Source organism: Microtus pennsylvanicus, chromosome 5 (genome assembly GCF_037038515.1).
Source record: "Microtus pennsylvanicus isolate mMicPen1 chromosome 5, mMicPen1.hap1, whole genome shotgun sequence".
Classification (NCBI taxonomy): Eukaryota; Metazoa; Chordata; class Mammalia; order Rodentia; family Cricetidae; genus Microtus; species Microtus pennsylvanicus.
In genome coordinates this window covers 86,697,895-86,718,478 of record NC_134583.1, presented here as the reverse complement: position 1 = coordinate 86,718,478, position 20,584 = coordinate 86,697,895, and the positions used below count along the sequence as shown (strand labels likewise).

Here is a 20,584-nt window from a genome sequence, read left to right as displayed (position 1 = left end):
AGGAGACACACCACATGCTCTCCCAGCCTCAGCGAATCCCTGAACAAGTCAGAAGCACTATAGCTACTGCTGAGAGAGATGTGCAGGTAGCCCCTGTTGAGGTGTGAGCACTGTCACTCCAGGCCTGTGTGACTCAGCCACCTCTGCTACTCAGTCTCCAAATACCTGTGAGCTCCAAAGCCCCATCCTGGGGTCTCTGTGATACCCTGCCTCTTCCTGCCACCAACACCCTAGGGATCTGGAGCGCTGGCCTGTCTTACAATATAATACCTTCCCAGGAGAGTCTGTCCTTCAGTTCGATCATCTTGGTCACTTGTTTTCCAAATGGCATGGGAAGGCCTGCTTCATGAAAGACTTTCAAGAGTGGGAGACTTTGTTGACCTTGGTGGCCAGGCTGCAGTGCCCCTGAACTTCTGTCATGTCTACTCTGAATAGAGCATGTTATTCATAGGGGGGCATAAGGGAAGCGTCTTAGTACATTTTTCTTAGTACCTTCCCTTTAGTACCTTATCCTGCTGGGGTAGAACATTTTGACAAAAGCATCTTTAGGGAGAAAGGGTTCATTGGGCCTTATGGTACTAGGGTACTGGCCATTATGGCAGGGAAGTCAAGGCAGCAGGTTTAGGAGCCTGCAGGTCACAATCCTTCGGGCCAGTTGGTAGAGGAATGAATACGTGGGCTGAGCTCAATTTCTCCTTTTAAACAGCCCTAGGAGAATTAACAACTGTGATTAACTATCAAAGTGGGAAGTCTGGGGTATTGGGGAGGCTTGCAAGTGGGGATCCCGAGGTCCAGGACCTTAGCTCTGAGGGGGGACAAATGTATGGTTCAATTGGTGGTACTCTAGTATTTGGAAGAAATTCATGTGTAAATTCTTTTCTTTGACAAAAATCACAACCTGGCACTTTTTACTAAGTCTGTTTTGTCTCAGGAAGACCTCGACTTTGATCCCCTTTTTAGGATTGTCCCTTAGTATGTCTGAAGTGTTTAATTTAAACAAACACTCTTTTGTAAAATTGTACAGTGGAGAATGTGGGCATCGATCCCACTACCTCTCACATGCTAAGCGAGCGCTCTACCATTTGAGCTAATTCCCCAACTCTAGGTGACTTCCGCCTCAGGTCTTGTTGTGACTCACGTCATCACCGGTATTTTCCCCCCCAAATCCCTCCCCCGAGGCCGTTGCCCCACCGCCTGTTGTCATTGTGCTATCCCATTGGTTCCCTCGTATCTAAAGCTACACAGCCGGGATTGGTTTGGCTCATTTGTTTTAAAATGCACTGACTACGCGGATTGGTGGTCCGAAGCGTCCGTCACGCGAGGCACTGCTGTTGCTACGGCGTATAGGAACACAGCCCAAGCTTCTCCCCATTTCTGACTTGTTTCTCAGACACCGGGGTCCTAGAGGTTCCGGATCCGTCAAGACCATGGGAAAAAGAATGCGCCTCTCGCGCTTGACTGACAAGGGTCCCGAGCCAATCGGAGTAGAGGCGAGGGCCCCGCTGGGAGGGCCAATAGGTTGTGGGGGGCGGGAGAGTCAGGCCAATTATTTTCGGGAAGGGGGCGGAGTCTTGCCCGAGATTGGCTGCGGGGCGGCCGGAGGGAGGGCGGGGGTAACTCCAGGCCTGCTTGATACGTCCGCCATTTTGGGCGCTTTGCTGATGGTGTCGGTGAGCCCTTTTCCCGCCTGAGCGTGACTAGCTGCGGGTCGTGGGCGCCTCCAGGTAACTCGGGGGAGGGGGTGGCGGCACGGGGTGCGCCGGCCGCGCGGGCGGGCGGCCGACCGACGGGGGTGATGATCAGGTCTGGGCGGCGTGGGGAGGGAGCGTCCCGGCCCCTCTCCCCTCCCCCCCGGAATCGGCTGCTTTGGCGGCCCGGGAGGCGGCGTCCAGCCCTGGCCGGGACCGAGTCGCCAGCTCCTGTCAGCCTGTCGTTGGCAGCCCGCCGAGTCGGCGGCGAACTTTGGACGCCGAGGTGACTCTCCGGGCTGGGCGAGGCGGGAGCCCGGGCGAGGCGACGAGAGCCGCAGCCAAGTCGGGGGTCCGGGACGAGCTTCCAGGGCTCCCGCGCCGGGGCCTTCCCAGCGACTTCTCGAGGTCTCCCGGAGCTTGTCAACTCGTCGGAGACCTTCGCGAAAGCCTTTGTTGGACTCTGGTCCTCCGAGGAACAAGTTTTGTGGGTTTCTGGGCATTAGCCGCAGAGTCATCGGAATACACAAAAACCAGTTCCGAGTCTCTCGGGGCCTTCGCGGTGAATCCTCAGCCTCCGCTGACCGGGGGCACTCGAGACTCCTTGGTGTTTTGGAGCTAGGGTGAGGGCTTATTTTTGTGGCTCCAAGTATCTCCCTTTTAAAGAAGCTTGGTTCAGTGTTAACTTGGAGGTTTTTTCCCCCCTCCTTTTTCAGAACTTGAACTTCGAGTTGTAGGTGGGACAGAATGAGTGATTTGATTAGCTCGGTGCCGGGGCTTCTCCACCGCGTGACCTGCTGTCATTTTCCCCCTACCCGCTGCGTTCTCCTTAGGGTGGCTCAGAGCTTTGTTTATGTTTTTTGCTTTCCGCCTCGGAGAGGAGGGCTCTTCGACGGGTTTCCTTCCCTCAGAGCACTTGTTAGACGGGTACTGTTTCACTTTCTTAAGTGAAGTTTACTTTGGTTTTTTTTCCTCAAGGTCATGTTGCCGACGGGGCAGCCCGTGAGAAAGGGACTTCAGATGGCCCACGGCTAAAATGTGCCTTGAAGTAGTAAGGTGCAAGATCTCTGTTGTGTCAGTGGTGGTTGAACTTTCTTTTGGGCAATTTGGAAATTAAATCTCGCTTTGCCACTTTCTAGCCCCGTGACCTTGGGCAAATTTCTTATCTTTGCTGCCCCTGTGACCCGGGAAAACAATTCTGTCCCAACCAATGTGCACGTTAGACCTGTAACTGAGGATATATGTAAATAAGTTCCCCGAAAGCAGTTAGAACGGAGCTTACCATATCCAATCAGTCCAGCAGTGACCATAATTATAATTATCAAAGTCAATTTGATTTTTTAATTTTGTTTATTTTTGAGGCAGAGTCTCACTGTAGCTAGAGAACTTTACTGCTTCTGCCTCTGGAGTAATGGGATTAAAGTCATGCACCACTACACCTGGCTCATTATTAATTTTTTATGTTTTTTGGGTCTCCTGTAGTTTAGGATGTTCATGATCTTTCTGTTCAGCTAAGTTTAGCCTTAAATTCTTGATCTTCCTGCCTCTCCCTCACAAGCTTTATGAGTGAGTAGAGGCACATACCACCACACCTAGTTTAAAATTAACTTTTAAAGGTTTAGGTACAGTTAGGAAAGCCATGTGCTGAAGAATCAGGTGGGCTAAAAAAAAAAACTGAACTGGAAGTTATTTCAAGTTTTTCCATTAGAAGGGAGGTGAAAGTTAATTAAATCACCTACTTGTGCTGAAACAGCGAGTCATGACACTTGAGAGTGTTTTGTCTAAATCACTACTTATGTATAGAAAACACCCCCAGGAGCTTAAACAGCACAGTTCCTTTGATGCTTCTGTGTGGTTGCCTCAAATCAGTAAGTTCATGATTTCTTAGGTTTTTCCTGGTTTGTTGCTGCAATTGGAAGACTACATCCAGTCTTGAGCTTCAGCAAAGGTTCAGGTTAAACATACCTCGCATCAAAACGCTGTGGCTTTTTAGCATCAAACTTTCAGAACTGGTAAAGTCTGTGCCAAGACTCAAATCTGAAACCGAAGTAGTTGTAGTCCCAACCACTTTGGATAAGGTGTGCTCAGTATGTAACTTGGGGAGTAGCTGTGGGTGCTTTGACTCCTAGTCTGCACTTTACTGTATTTGGCCAGGGAGTCTAAAATATTTAGCAATGTCTTTGACTCATTCAGTCATACCTGAAATCAGCTTTTTCTGTCTCCATGGTGATAGTTACTTGTAACTTGGATTGGCTTATGTACAGGGGAAGAGTGTTTTGATAAACTCCATTATAAGTAGACCCCCTCCCAACTGCACGTAATCAAAACAATCAGCCACAGACTACACAAACAAAAGGAGTTTGCATTAACCGAGTGTTTAAGAATATTCTATAGTTGTTCAGAAAATAGGAAGCAGAGGAATTATGACTTCAAGTGGGGTTTACTTAGCTGCTTTAAGATGAATCTTTTGTGAGTTTCCTCTAAAAAAATGTGCTGTTACAAGTAAGCAGTCTTCCTTAGACCAGTATTTGTTGGAGTTGATAACTCAGTTTACTTCTATGATCAACTTGGACCTTGTAGTTGGTAGTTTAGATTTCATATCAGATATTACCAGTGTATGTTGATCTATATTTTTGCATTTACTACACTTCAAAAGAGCAAATGATAAAGAAGTTCTTCCAACTGTCTGTTCAGCTAAAACTCAGCTTACTGAGTTTACTTTATGAAGAGGTCAGGGAGTCTTGCCTGGCTCCTTCGCCTCAAGATCTGAGCTGCTGTGGAGGCCGAGGAGCTGCTTTTTCTTAAAACGTTCTTGAAAATACTGGCCAGACCTTTTGACTTTCAGCAGCTTTACATCTTCCTCAAGATCTCAGGTGACTTTCCTTTTGTTTTAGTTGACCCATGATAATGCCGTGTATAGATTCTGGACTGAGAAATCAGGGTAATTGAAGCATATTTCTTTGCCTCAAAGCTTTCCTTGTAGCTGAGGATCTAGCTCTGTAACGTACCTGTCTAGGATGCATGAGGCTTTGGCATCTATCCATAGTATTCCAAATGAGATGAAGAATTAGTAAAACTGGGCATAGGAGCAACCCCTTTAATCCCAGCAGTTGGGAGGCAGAGACAGGAAGAGCTGGAGCTCAAGGCCATTGTCCTGGGTTATATAATGAGACCTCCACCACCTCCCTTCTAGAAGAAAAGAAATCAGTAAAAGTGATTTTTTTTCCCCCTGTTGCTTGTGGTGCTGGGGATTGAACCTACGGCCTCATTTACTGTAGGTAAGTGCTTTACACTTAGTTTCACTCCATATCTGCTTTTTAAATTTACTCTAGGTGAGGAGGGTCTTTCAACTGTTTGTCCTCTCAGGAAGCATTGTTTTTGGCCTTACATCTCCACTGTGCTGTAGAGGGTAGAGGTTAAACCTGTGGTATAGAGATTATTGTAAGCTCACCTCCCTATCCAGCCCTAAATATCAGTGGTGCTGGCATTATGATAGACTAACATACACTAGAATCACTTGGAATATTTGTTTGTTTGTTTGTTTATTTATTTATTTATTTTGGTTTTTCGAGACAGGGTTTCTCTGTGGCTTTGGAGCCTGTTCTGGAACTAGCTCTGTAGACCAGGCTGGTCTCGAACTCACAGAGATCATCCGCCTGCCTCTGCCTCCCGAGTGCTGGGATTAAAGGCGTGCGCCATCATCGCCCGGCACTTGGAATATTTTTAAACCATGGATGTTAGACTTCATCTTTGTAAATTTGTGGTAGAAGTTGAGACTTTGTTCATTTTCTCGAGAGAGTTCATTTTCTCTGTGTAGCTGTGGCTGTCCTGGAACTCTCTGTAGACCAGGCTGGCCTTGAACTCACAGATATTCACCTACTTCTGCCTCCCAAGTACTGTGATTAAAGATGTGCACCATCGCTGCCAGCGTGAGGCTTAATTTTTTTAAAAAAATTACATATGTGTGAGTTTGCAAGTGTGTAATTGTAGGTGCACATATACTGCAGCACTCATATGTGTGCCTGAGGACAGCTTGTGCAAGTCAGTTCTTCCCTTCTACTATTTGGGTCCCAGGGATGAAACTCAGGTCAGCAGGCTTTGGAAAGCACCCTTTACCACTGAGGCATCTTGCAGGCACGAGAATGTACTTTCATAGACCTTCCTAGACGATACTGGAGTGCCACTGCCTTTTAGAACCTACACTGTTGTAGAGTGGAGATTCACGGGCTGAGTTCCAGGGCTTTTGTGGGTTGGGAGCTGTGTCCGCAGTACCTGGATCCTGCCTTCCAGGTTATTTAGTGGCAGGAAGACAAGGTGTGTAGCATGTCAGATGCCTGAAGATTTAGCTTTAAAATTATGTATTTTGCAAATACAACTTTGAAAGTTTCCCCCTTTATCTCATGAAAATACATTGTCATATTGAGCTTAAAACTTAGCAAGTTAGATTTTCCCCAATGCCAAATAACATACCATTCTTCTTCTTTTTTTTTATAACATACCATTCTTGAGTTTATTTTTTTAAAAAATCTTTTGCCGTCATCTTGTGATCAGCTGTCAGTTTTGTTTTTAGATCTCTAACCCTACCCCCTCTTTTAAAAATGAAAACCTTTCCCTAGAGTTGTTAAACCTGGATCAGTTTACTCAGTTCTGTCTTTTGAGGGTGGAGGGGAGGGAACATATGGTATGTTCTGCTTTTAGCACCCATACCCAGTTGTAAAGGAGTTGTCTGTGTCCTGGACTCTGATGCAGGTGGAGAAATGTCTTTCTTCCTGGAGATATGTGGTGTGGCAGTAGAGGGAAGTACTTAAAGTTGGTATGATGTGTCTGGTTAAAGTGAGGAGTGTTAGGAAAACTATAAATTCAGCACTAAATGGTACTCTTGGCACATATTATAAGACAGGAGGCATGGAGATGGTTTCTGACTTCTGTCCTGAATCTGAGCCTGTGGTTGTGTTGAGAACTTCAGTCAACCCACCCACAACTCTTAACAACCACTGTATTGTTCCCATCATTTATTACCCCCTCCTTGTTTAGAGACAGGGTCTTTCCATGTAGCCCAGGCTAGCATTGAACTTGACATCCTTCTGTCCCTGCCTTTCAAGTGCTGAGATTATAGTTGTAAGCTACCATGCCCACCTTAATCTACTTCTAATCTTCCTAAATAATTTTTAGATTCTTTTTATTTTAGTATGAGTATTTGCCTGCATGTATGTATTATGTGCATGCTGTGCCCACAGAGGACATTGGATCCCTTAGAACTGCAGTTGATTGGGCTGGAGAGATTGCTCAATGGCTAAGAGCTTTGCCTGCTCTTCCAAAGGTCCTGAGTTAAATTCCCAGCAACCACATGGAGGTGTGTGTGTGTGTGTGTGTGTGTGTGTGTGTGTGTATATATATATATATATATATATATATATTTTTTTTTTTTTTAAAGAACTGCAGTTACAGACATTTGTGAGCAACTGTGTGCGTGTTGAGAACTAAACTAAACCCGGGTCATCTACAAGTGCTTTGTACCAGTGAGCCATCTCTCCAGCCCTCAGCCCCCCCCCCCCAGAAGGTTTTGATCAGCAGGTGTACTAATTGAATCTTTCCTTTGTTGGAAATGTATTAGAGATTCAGATTCATTGATGAACAGCCCTTAAGGATCTGCAGTCTAGAGCTTACAATTACAAAGACAGTTAACAAAGCTTGTTAGTATTATATACTCAGCCCTCTGTATCCTTGGGCTCCACATCTGTGGGTTCACACAGCATGGATTAAGTGTATTAAGTTCCAGAAAGTTCTTAAAAGCAAAATTTGAATTTGCCACAGGTATGGAGCATTTCACCGAGTCCCTCTAATAAATGTGAATGTAGATATGCTCTGCTGTGGCCACCTAGAGATCTTCAGTGTCTGCCACTTCAATGCTCTGAGTGCTGCTTGCAGTGGCTTGTGTCCTAGCTTTTGGATGCATTTATATTGAACATGTGGAAGACTTCATTTTCCCCTCCATTCCTTGAATAATACAGTATAACATCTGTTACGTAGTATCATATTGTATTGATTTTAAGGATGCAGAAAGTAGCCCAGCAGTGTATTCTGACATTAGTGAGGTATGGCCAGATAAGGTCTAAGTCGAAGCCTCAGGGAAAAGGGCTGGTATTGGTTGACTGACTTTTACTTGTTTGAACTTTGGATACCCTAGGTTGCCAGATGTCTTGTAAATAAACAAATAAGCAGGACCTGGTATATAGTTTTGTAACCCAACTACTTGGGGAGGTTGAGGCAGGATAGCAAGTTCAAAGCCTGCTGGGCAGTTTACCAAGACTTTCTAGTGGCTCAGTGGTTTAGAGCACTGGCTGCTCTTGCAGAAGACCTGGGTTTGGTTTGTAGCATCCACAATTGCCTTTAACTCCATTTGAGGATCTGATGTCCTCTTTTGATTTCCACAGGCCCCCGCACACATGTGGTATACAAGCATAATATGCTCATGCACATATACACATAAATATTTTAAAAGGATTTAGCTAGCATGCTTTTGGCCCTAGGTTTGAATCCCCACTGCTACCAAGAAAAAAATAAAAATGGTTGCATTTTTGTTTTTCAAGATGTTACTTTGACTGGTCTTCTTGATTTGGGTGTTTTAAAAAGGTCCTTCCATGCTGGTGAAGAGCTGTGTGTTAACAAGATGGATACTTAGTGCTTGAGTCACTCAGCTCCCTGCTTCCAGACCTATGAAGTCTTCCCCCAGATTCTGTATGTTGTTTTTTACCTTCCCCTGTCTTTCCTGTCTGTTTTGCCCTTCCCCCCCTTTTATGCAGTGCCTTGTGCTGTGACCCAGGTTAGCCTTTAAGTTGAGATAAAGTTAGTCTCCTGCCTCAGCTTGCCAAATTCCTGTAGGTTCTTGCTTAACACTTTAAGCACAGACCTGTAATGGGTGGTGCTGGAAGTATGGGGACTTCGACTGAGGAGTGATCTGGTGAGGTGGCTTAATGGTAAAGTGCTTGCTGATAAGCTGCACCGAGTTTGCTCTTCAGGACTCATAGTGGAAGGAGAAAACCAACTTTAGCAAGTTGTCCTCTTATCTCCAAACACATGCCTTGGCCCCTTGCTCTCCCTCTCCTTACACAACAAAGAAAATGTAATATGAAGGTTTATTTTTTTTTTAAGCTTTGGTTTGCCTTTTTTTGTTGTTTAAAATATTATTTTTTGTGGGAGGCAGAAAAGACAGGATTTTTCCGTGTAGCTCTGGCACTCATTCTGTAGACCAAGTTGGCCTCAAAGTTTAAATACTTTCATTGATCTAAAATAATTGCAAAAAACTAGACTATGTAGCAATTTTACCTAAGCTTAGTACACTTTTTCCCCTTTATTTTTTGGGGGGGGGGCGGGTAAGGGTTCTCTGTATAGCTTTGGAGCCTGTCCTGGAATTCTCTTTGTAGACCATGCTGGCCTCGAATTCACCGAGTTCAGCCTGCCGCTGCCTCCTGAGTGCTGGGATTAGAAGTGGGATTAGAAACTTAATGCTTTTTTTTTTTTTTTTTTTTTTTTTGGTTTTTCGAGACAGGGTTTCTCTGTGGTTTTGGAGCCTGTCCTGGAACTAGCTCTGTAGACCAGGCTGGTCTCGAACTCACAGAGATCATCCGCCTGCCTCTGCCTCCCGAGTGCTGGGATTAAAGGCGTGCGCCACTTTTTAACTCCAGTGCAAATGCCAGATAGTTCATCATTATACCATTGCTCTTTCTATGAACTTCATGAACCTCACCTCATCTTCGAATTTTGGCTCTTCTGAACTTTTCCCTATTTACTCTGGGATTTCTGTCAGTTTTCTTTTCTCCTAGGTCTAAGTCCCCCATTTTTAGTAATCTGGTAGGTAATGGCTCTCTTTGCATTTTGATCATTGAGATCCTTTTTTTCAGCACTGCTTTCTTCTCTTCAATTTTTGTCTGTTTTTCATTTCCTTATAGTATTAGTGCAACTTCATCAGAATCCGGATCATCAGACAGATTAGCAGCATTAGTAGAAGTTTGTGAAATAGACTTTGATTTGGTTTTGGTTATTTTTGCTTTTGGATTTAGTTCTTTGTTTACAACAGCATCCTTGACTGAGTAAGTGACAGATTTCAGAGGACAGTTTCCACAAGTGTCAGCTTGATCACAACTGATAGGTTGTCGATCAGATTTCTGTAGGTAGCAAGCCTTCCTATGACAAGATGTCCACATGTTCTCCTGGCTTTCAAGATCAAATAAAAACTGATGTCAGAGCAGTAGATTTGGAGGTTATCCTTAGTCATCAGGTATCAGCTTCCTTTTCTAGGTGGAATGAGCCCTTTTTCCACAACTGTTAACAGTGACTCTAATGTAGCCATCACTTTTGCCAACTTGACTTTCGGATCTTTTTGTCAGTTTCAAGAGCTCTAGTAATTCTTTTCTCAACGTTTTTAGCCTCTCTTTCACTGAGACTTTAGTCATGTCCTTTATGACCAGGGTCTTAGCTTCAACTACCTGGGGTACCAGTTTTGCAAAGGCCTCCCCAACCAAGTAACTCCAAAATCATCCTTTTGCAGGACTTGGGCCACACACCACTGAATTACCTTCCTTTCTTTCCTGTTCCTCAACTTGTGCTGACTCTGATGGCCTCAGGATTTGGAGCTATAGTCTGGAAAATGTGGAATACTTCACAGGGTCTAGAACGGTTACTCTATTGTTCCAGTTTTGATATATGTGCTGCCAGAACAAGCACCTTTGGTTAGTTTTTAAGAAAGTCCTTTCCCCTTTACTGGAAAGGGAGATATTAACTAGTTAGAACAATGATCAGTTTATTTCAGGTTTGAGAGATTAGAGACTGACATCTGGATACTAGTTGGAGTGGCAGTTAAGAGGGCAAATTGGGTAAGTACGTAGAGGCTTCTACTTTTATGTCCAACTGGGACATCTGTACATCATGAGCTTGGCAGAGCCTGATTCGCCCCAACGGAGGCTTTTGATTACTTACACCTTACAGCTAGTTGGTGTGGACTTGGAGTGCTTAGTGCACTTGGTCTTGGCCAGAAAGCCAAGCAGAAATTAGGTGTTCTCTTGAAGATGACATTCTGGACTAAAATACTTTTTTTTTTGTTTGTTTGTTTTGTTTTTCGAAACAGGGTTTCTCTGTGGCTTTGGAGCCTGTCCTGGAACTAGCTCTGTAGACCAAGCTGGTCTCGAACTCACAGAGATCCGCCTGCCTCTGCCTCCCAAGTGCTGGGATTAAAGGCGTGCGCCACCATCGCCTGGCTTTAAAATACTTTTTATTCATTTAGGCAGGATCTTGCTTTGAAGCCCATGCTGGTCTCAAACTTGTAATACTCTTGCCTTAGCCTTTTACATAGCCAGCAGAGTTATAGGCCTTTCTCATTGATGTAACTTCCAGGAGGGTTCAGCACCTATGTATTCACCTGCCCTTGTGTTACAGTACTTAACTTCTCATGCAGGGTTTGACATTGTCCTCAGTTCAGAATGTATTGTGGTCAAGAGTGCACAAGGCTTACGTTCTGGTGCATGCAGTTTTCCAACTGTGACTCTAGTACTGTTCTTTAGTCCCCTACCTGTGAATGAATAGTATTGACTTCAGTGCGGTGCCTGAGTGTAGTCACACTCATGTCATTCTCGTTACTGTTCTCATTCTGACAGTAGAGCTATGTATGGAAACGGCTCTTCAAGGCCAGTGAGAGTCAACCAGAGACTCTGGAGAAGTTCTGACTGGTGGGGATTTTTGTTGAGGAAAATTTTGGATATTTATTTGTAAGTTTCTTCCCTTTAAACTATGATTATGTTATGTTTATTTTGCGTGTAGATAAACACATAAATGTAATATCCTTTCTCTAACTGAAGTAGAGAGCATAACTTTGAGGCTTTTTTTTTTTTTTTTTTTTGGTTTTTCGAGACAGGGTTTCTCTGTGGCTTTGGAGCCTGTCCTGGAACTAGCTCTGTAGACCAGGCTGGTCTCGAACTCACAGAGATCCGCCTGCCTCTGCCTCCCGAGTGCTGGGATTAAAGGCATGCGCCACCATCGCCCTGCCAACTTTGAGGTTTTTGAAGTATGATTTTTTTCTTTTGCCCTGAGACAGGATATTTATATGTAGCCTTGGCTGTCCTGGAACTCACAGAGATCCGCTTACCTCTGCCTTTTGAGTCCTGGGATTAAAGGTGTGCACCATCACCCAGTTTGAAGTATGATTTCTAAAACATTTATCTTTAAAATCTCTATATTGGGGCAGAAGGGATAGCTCATGCTTAAGGGTGTGTACTGCTCTTTTGAGAGGATTGGAATTCCATTTCCAGAACCTGTAAGCAGGCAGCTCACCTGCAACTCCCATTCCAGGAGATTGTGACACCTTCTTCTCTCTGCAGGCACTGTGCTCATATGCACAACTGCACACAGGCACACACATGCAAATAAAAAAAATAATAAAATGAAAATCTTTCTTACTGGCTCTCAGAACCATATAAAAACAGCTCTGTATGTTTTTCTTTTTTCAAGGCAGGCTTTCTCTATATAGCCCTGGCTGTCCTGGAGCTTGCTTTGTAGACCAGGCTGGCCTGCCGCTACCTTGTGAGTGCTGGGATTAAAGGCATGAGCAACCACCACTGAGCTGTATGCTTTTCGACATGCTGTGGATAAGCACATGTGCCTTGAAGGATTGGTCCGTGCTGGCAGATGATGATACAGTCTTTGTCTCTGCCTCCCAAGTGCTGGGATTAAAGACATGCACCACCACCACCCTACCAGTCTTTGGTTTTTATGCTCATTTTCTTCACAAATTTTACATTATGATTTCACAGTTCTATTGAGATGGGTAAACATTTTCTTTGAAGGGTCAGTTGGCAAGTATTTAGTCTCTGCAGCTCTTTAGCTATTGTGTGTGGAAAACAGCCTCAGTCAAAATGTGGCTAACTAGCAAAGGTGGCTGTGTGTCTGTTGAGTTTTGCTTTGAGGACAAGTGGTAGGCTAGGTTCACTTGTGTGCTGTAACCTGTAGTACCCATTCATATTTAGTTTTTATTATAAGTCTAGTGAGTTCATTCAGAGAGTGTGTACAAATAAGGAACATTGGAACTGTAAGTTATACTGGCACTAGCCAGTTTCAGAAAGTATTGTCACTACCTTTGGTCCTGTGTGACCTCTCTAACCACCTTCTTTCCAACCTCCTCAAGGCCTTTTATCCCGTTACTTCTATGTTGCCATTTGTGAATGGCTCCTTAAGTAATATGACTTAATTTTTGAATGTCACTAAACTGTATAAATTGAATCTTTTATTCTGTGATGTCTGTCTTTTAACATTGCTCTCCAGATCCATTTTGTTTTACAAATGGTTATTTCAGGTCTAAGTGATCGGGAACAAACAAGCAGCTCCTCCTTTACTACACTTGAGTACTTATTGTCTTAGTAATGAGCAGAGCCAAACCATTTTTCTATTCTCGTGCCTTGCATGGTTTTAGTCTCAGGAAGATAGTAAATGATATAGTAGCCATCTGGATCCTGATAGGGGCCAGCAGAAGAGGAAAGGAGCAGGCCCTTTTCAGACTGAAAGGCAGTGCTTTTTTTACCTGAGAAGGGCCCTTTGCCTAGGTGAAAGGTGGCAAGAGGCCAGTACGTGGGGGCATTGTTATGTATATAGGTAGAGAGTTCAGCATGCCTGAGATGCTATTAAGTAGAATATGCTTGTTGTGTTGGAGGGAAGAGCCCTAAGGGGAGTGGTAAAATAGGTCTGTTTTGAGCCAAAGGTGTGATGTGGTCTTGTTTCTGAAAGGTCCCACTGCAGCTAAGTTAAGAATAGCTGTCCCTGTGCAGCTGGCAGGAGAGGCTTTAGAAGTCCGTGGCAGTGATTCAGCAAAGCAGTTATGGCAGCTTGGGCTGAAGGGGACCAGGAAGTGGTATCGAGAAGTGGTTGGAGTCTGGATCCTTCTTGGAGTGAGAGCAGATGAGATTTGCTGGCCAACTGGATATAGATAATAAGAAAAGTAAAGGATGATAGTAGGAAGGATGATGGTAGGGACTTTTGCCTGCTGCAGGAAGAGGAAGACTGCAGGAGGTTGTAAAGGTAACATTAGGAGGTGGATTTGGTCTTGTTCAGTTAGGACACTTTTAGAGAGCACACAGCATATTTAGAGTTCAGAGGGAAGGATATTTAGAGTTCAGAGGGAGGAGCTGGGTTCACAGTGTGATCTTCTGTGTTTAGATGGCATTGAGGGCATGTTGTGCAAGTACACTGATGGAAGGAGAAACCAGGCAAGGGTGGTGACTGCAGGCAAGGGAAAGTGCTGTTGTGAAGGCTAGTGGGAACCTGCCTTGAATGTGTGGCTTTTAAGGTCAAGTGTGATGAGAGCTTAAGATATCTCTCCTGGCTTTGGTGGCATAGAAGTCATGAGTGATCTTAATGAGTAGTTCCCATAAGGAAGTGTGAGAAACCTGGATGGACAGAAAGTGTCTTGGGGACTTGTCTGGGGTAGAAGGCATGGATGTCTAGGGCTTTACTGAAATGTGTAAATCAGGATGTGGGTGCGCCTTTGGTGCTTTAGTGTGTGAGTTAACTTTTCTACTGGTGTGATAAAACAACATGACCAAGGCAACTTAAGGAAAAGAAGGGTTTATTTGGGGCTTCCAGTTTCTGAGAGGGGAGTCCATCACCATCTTGATGGGGAGCATAACCACAGGCAGGTAAGCATGGCACTAGCAGTAGAGAGCTCATATCCAGATCTGCACATGATGAAGCATACTGTGAATGGCTGGAGTCTTTTTGAAACCTCAAAACCTACTGCCAGTGACATACCTCCTCCAAAGCCACACCTTTTCCCCAAACAGTTCCTCCAGCTGGAGAGCAAGTATTCAAACACCAGCCAGTGGGGTCATTTTCAATCAGACAGCCACAGTGTGCCTGACGAAGTACTACTGTGCAGGAGGAACAGTTTGAAGCAGGAACATCCACACTCTTTGCAGGCCCATCCCACCCCCTCCAAGTCTTGGGCAGGCACTAGCCTTGGGCTGAAGAGCTGGCCCTCTTTGCTCCTCCTTGGTGGGAGAGGGTAAAGTGGAATGGGGGTAGGATGGGTAATGGGAACATGTTGATATTCTCTTTACTGTCCCTGTTCTCCCCAGGGAAAGGGAAGTGAGAATGAGTTGATGGGTAGGGTGTGAAGAGAGGTGAAAGGGTGAAGTTGGAATGTGAACAGGTTAGTCACATAGTGGCTTCTGTGAGGGTGTGTCTGCATTGAGAATTGACAGCACAGTGCTTTCTTTAACAGGGGTTGTGGACTACAGAGACGGGTGATTACTGCTATTAGAGTTGAGGAAGGGAACTAAGGAGGGGTGTTCAGTCATGTATACAACTGTAGCTCATTCCACTTTGCCTGTGTTATGTTTCTGATTGGATGTGTTCCATTTTATCCTTTGTCCTGTTGTTGGAAAATAGGATTAGTTTCCAGGAAGAGAAAGCTGCTGTCAACAATTTTGACAAAATTGCAAAAGTGTGTCTCGGGGCACAGACTGGAGAGCTGAGGCTGTTGGGACATGTCCAGCTTCAATTTTAGGAAGTAGTGCAAACTTTGAATGTTACTTGCTGGCTCTTTGGATTGTAACAGCATTTTATATTTACCAGTTTGGTGAGTTATACATTTCAGTCGTCTTAAAAATAACAACTTCAAACCCATAAACATTAACTTAATATGTTGGCAGGTAGAAGCAGGAGGATTAAGCATGTTCAAGGTCATTATTCACTAATTGATTTCAAGACCAGTCTGGGCCACATGAAACCTTATCTCACAAACTGCAAAAATACATTATAAACTGTATAATTTAATAGACTTTAGTATCCCACAGAATTGTGTAAAAATCACCACAGTCTAAATTAAGAATATTTTCATTATCTCCTCTGTGGTCTGGATATTCTTGTGAGTAGTTGTATATAATCTTTTGTGACTGGTTTCTTCATTTAGCATATTTTGAGACTCTTCCATGTTTTAGTATGTATCAGAACTGGCACTTTTTCGTGTGTGTGTGTACATACATACATTTTATATACATGCACTATACACATACACATATACATATATATGTGTGTATGTGAAGGCTGGAGGATGACTTTGGATGTCTTCCTCAGTTGCTTCTGCACCTTATATTGTGAGACAAATCTTTTCACTGAATCTGAAGCTCACTGATTGGCCTGCCAACCCCAGAGATATTTAGCTGTGGGATAAAATAGACACTTGCTGGGTATTTGAACTTGTGTCCTGATACTTGTATAAGCAGCTCACCATTTGAACCATCTCCCAGCCCTGTATTTCCTTTGATCTATTGAGTCTGTTGTGTTGACAGTTCATCATTTCTGTTTGGGGGTTGTTAGGACACTACTTCTGCTGGTCAGTGAAACTTGACCTTTGTCATCAACACAGGTCTCTTTGTGTAGTTAAAGTAGCCTAAAACTGGATCTTTCTTCCTCAGCCTCCCGAATAATGGTATTACAGGCTCCTGCCAAAACTGGATCCTGTTGGTGCAGGGTGAACTGCTGTGCAAATATGCCCAGTTTTCCGTGCTCTCTCATGTTTTCTGTGTCCCTATCTGTGTCACGGTTTGCTTCTTTTTTTCAGTTCCATCTTTGTTCTTAATGATCCAGCATTGTCTATCTGAATTTTATTCATTGACCAACTTGAATTTCTTTTTCTTTTTGATTTTATTCGAGAGGTTTCTCTGTAACCCTGGCCAATCTGGAGCTCATAGACCAGGCTGGCCTCGAACTCAGAGATGAACCTGCCTCTGCCTCCTGAATGCTGGGATGTGTGCCATCATACCCTGCCAAAAAAAATTTTTTTTTTGATTGATTTGAATACTTTCACCCCTACTGCCCCCTATGCTGGAGAATAGCTTGGGTTCTCACACACTAAGTGGTCACTCCAGGACTGAGCTGTATCCCTAACCTTCATTATGTTTTTGGTTTTTTTAAAGATTTATTTATTTATTATGTATACAGTGTTCCTCTGCATGTATGCCTACACGCCAGAAGAGGGCACCAGATCCTATTACAGATGGTTGTGAGCTACCATGTGGGTGCTGGGAATTGAACTCAGGACCTCTGGAAGAGCAACCCATGCTCTTAACCATTGAGCCATCTCTCCAGCCCTCATTATGGTTTTTAATAAATTCTGGTCAGTTCTTCAAGTCTGCTGGTTCTTTATTGGGAGTCTCTTCCCTAAGTGTAGATCTGTAACATGTTTCAGACATGTCTCCATATGCCATGTATTTGGTATGTAAGAAAATGCCAGCTGCCTTGCCAGTCTTTGGGTCTTCATTGGGTTTTAGCACTTTACCACTGATTGGCCGTAGGCAAACCTATAGGGCATTTTCTTTTTTTTTTTTTTAAAGATTTATTTATTATGTATACAACATTCTGCCTCCATGTATGCCCGCACACCAGAAGAGGGCGCCAGATCTCGTTACAGATGGTTGTGAGCCACCATATGGTTGCTGGGAATTGAACTCCGGACCTTTGGAAGAGCAGCCAGTGCTCTTAACCGCTGAGCCATCTCTCCAGCCCCTAGGGCATTTTCTTAATTAGTGACTGATGGGAGAGGGCCCAACCCATTGTGGGTAGTGCCATTCTTAGGATGGTGGGTCCTGGATTCTGTAAGAAAGAAGGCTGAAGTTGGACTGTGGTAGCACTCACCTTTAATCCCAGCACTTGGGGCAGAATCAGAGTGAGTTGCAGGATGACCAGGGCTAACACAGAGAAACCAACAAAATAAAACAATTCAATCTGTGTGTGACTCTGACCATGTACAGAACACTAGAACACTCCAGAGTACGACTGTGTGTGCAACTCAAGAATAAGACATGAGGCAGGTCTTTATGAAGGACAGAAAGAGGAGTCCTGCTTTCTCAATAAGATGACAAAGCTGAATAGATGGTCCTCTCCTTTCATTCATTTGTATGTATATATGTGCATCTGTGTGTGGAGATTGCTATCAACTTATAGTCTCTTTACTCAGGTGCTGCCTACCTTGCTTTATTTATTTATTCATTCATCTATTTTATTCATTCATTTATTTATTGAGACAGGGTCTCACTTTATAACTTTGACTGTCCCCCCCCCCCCCCCCAACACACCCTTGACAGGGCCTTATTTTATAGCTCTGGCTGGCCTTGAACTCAAAGGGATCCACTTGCCTCTGTCTCTTGAGTGCTGGAATTAAAGATGTGTATCACCAAGCCGGGCCACCATGTTTTTTGTTTGTTTGTTTTTGTTTTTTTGGTTTGAATTTTGCCAATTAGGTTAAATCAGCTCGTCGCTGAACCACAGAGATCCCATGTCCACTCTGGTTTATAGGCACATGCTACCACATCTAGCTTTTATGATACTGGGTGCTGGATATCAAACTCAGCCTCATACTTGTTTAGCAAGCACTTTACCAGCAGAACTATCTCCCCCGTGCGATTGGTTTTTAAATTAAGTTTTGTAGTTTCTATACAAAATCATATTTCTTTCCAGTGAAAGGTCCCCCACCCCCCCTTTTTCTTGGCTAACAAACTTGAAAAGGATTCTCTGGAACAAAAGTGGTACCAGAGCTAGTGATGGAGCTTATTTGTGATTGTGGCATCGGGTTCTATGAATTCTTGTGCTGGCCTCTTTCCAGCACTACTTTTCCAGGCTTTGATACTAGCAGGAGCCATGCTGCGAATCACAGATGCCAGCAGGGGTAACCACCTGATCCTGTCCTGGACATTTTCTTACCCTTCTGTCTCCATTTCCAGAGTGTTAGGTGTGCAGCACCTTGCCTAACTGATATTTTTTTTTAGTGTTTTGGTTTCTTGAGAAAAGGTTTCTCTGTGTAGTCCTGGAATTCACTGGGCTGGCCTCAAAGTCACAGAGATTTGCCTGCCTCTGCTACCTGAGAACTGGGACTAAAGGTGTGTGCCATCAGAGGAACACTGTATACATAATAAATAATAAATCTTAAAAGAAAAAAGCCATAATGAAGGTTAGGGATACAGCTCAGTCCTGGAGCGATCACTTAGTGTTTGAGAACCCAAGCTATTCTCCAGCATTAGGGGTAGTAGGGGTGAAAATATTCAAGTGCTGGCTCTTTTTAGTTTTCAGAGTTTCCTTTCTCCTGCTGACACTTCCTCTGCTTCTGCATGCTGTCTACCATTTTCTACTAAATTCCTCACAAATTAATCATGAACTTAACATTTCTCTGGTCTTTCTTTTTTTTTCATGCTTAACTATGGTTCTGAAGCAGGTTCAGTCCTGTGGGGTTTTTTGTTGTTGTAGTTGTTTTCCTTGTAGTGTGCTCTGTGCTTGTTTTTGTTGAAAGGTGGACATGATGTGCTGGGTTAAGGAACCTCAGTAAATCTTGTAAGTTATAGGGCACTGAGACTTACTTTGTAATCCTTGGGACTAGATCTTAGTTTGTTAGTTAGTCTGTATCCCTAGAAACAGATTTCAGGTGGCTCCTCTCCCCATCCTCTGGCAGAGGCAGAGGGGTATTTATTTTCAGTACCTGGCCAAGCGCCCTATCACAGGGACTGTCCTGGAGTTTCTAATCCTCAAAGCTGTGCATGCCAGGCCTCCATAGTTCATATAGTATTCATATTTGTTTACCTTTCTCTGCTTGTTAGTTGTGATCCTTTGTATCTGCTTTACTACCTCTCTACTTTTCTGGGGAACAGTAGTTCCTGTGCCCTTGTTTTTCTTACAAATGTAGGAGAAATTGTTTTCAGTTTTCTTCAACTCTTCACTTACTGCTAAGAGATTAAATACTTTGACGTGTTATGCAACCATCACCACCATACAGCTCCAGAAGTTTCACCTTTCCAAGCTGCAGCTGAGTGCTCATTGAGCTCCCCATTCTCTCCACTGCCACTGGCTATGAGTGCCACATGTGAGTGGAATACTGTTGTGCTTTGTGACTGGCTTGAAGCCTCATGTCACCACGATTCACTTACAATGTAGCATATTTCAAAACTTACTTCCTTCTTAAGTCTGTTATATCTTACTGTATGTTTCTATCCCACATTTGTTCATCTACTCATCCCTATTGGACATCACTTCATGAACGCCTGCCCTGTTCAGATCTTCAGAACATGAGCAAGTTTCTGTGTCACTGGTTTGCACTGAGTGGTTGTGCAAGCTTAGGAATGATCCTTTGAGGCAAGTGAGATGGCTCAGCAGATAACCCCATGCACCATGCCTGAAAACTTGAGTTCTGTCATCAGATAGAACAAGCACCTGCAGTTTATCCTCTGAACTCTTGTGTGTGTGTGTATGCACACAAAATGTAAAGTAAATGAATATTTACAGAGATGCTCTGAGTTTGCTGACCAACTTGCTGTGAAAAGTATCTCTTGTTTTTTGTCTGTGTTTTATTCTGGCTCCTCTGTTGCATTTTATCTTTCTCTCACTCTTTCACTAAGAACACACTGTTGTTGACAGAGGTTTCTGTCCCACCCGGTCCCACAGCCAGTCAGTCCCAAAGAAACACACAGAGGTCTACATTAATTATAAACTGATTGGCCTATTAGTTCAGGCTTCTTATTAACTCTAACTTACATTAGCCCATAATTCTTTTCTGTGTTAGCCACATGACTTGGTACCTTTATCAGTGAGGTGTTCTCATCTTGTTTCCTCTGTGTCTGGCTTCCTCTATATAGACTGCAGACTGACTCTTTCCTCTTCCCATAATTCTCCTGTTCTCATCGCTCTGCCTCTACTTCCTGTCTGGTAGCCCTGCATATACTTCCTGCCTGGCTACTGGCCAATCAGCATTTTATTAAAACAATACAATATAAATGAACAGGGTACAAGACCATTCATTGTCCCACAGCACGCCCTCCTTTTTTTTCCCCAAAACCAAGAACTCTGAATCTAATCTCCTTTGTTTAGTTTTT

General features: G+C 43.8%; 1 protein-coding gene and 1 pseudogene across 18 annotated transcripts in view; one reads left to right on the top strand and one right to left on the bottom strand.

Annotated features, from left to right (window-relative positions):
* Nucleotides 1-1,270: 1,270 nt before the first annotated feature.
* On the bottom strand, nt 1,271-11,307 carry LOC142851368 (something about silencing protein 10-like; annotated as a pseudogene).
* The window catches only part of Ppp6r3 (protein phosphatase 6 regulatory subunit 3), a 132,281-nt gene continuing 113,236 nt past the window's right edge, over nt 1,540-20,584 (top strand). For all 18 annotated transcript variants that reach the window (XM_075972958.1, XM_075972960.1, XM_075972957.1 and 15 more), the window contains exon 1: nt 1,540-1,724. The gene's annotated coding sequence lies outside the window, so the exon portion shown is untranslated. The remainder of the gene's footprint in view (nt 1,725-20,584) is intronic.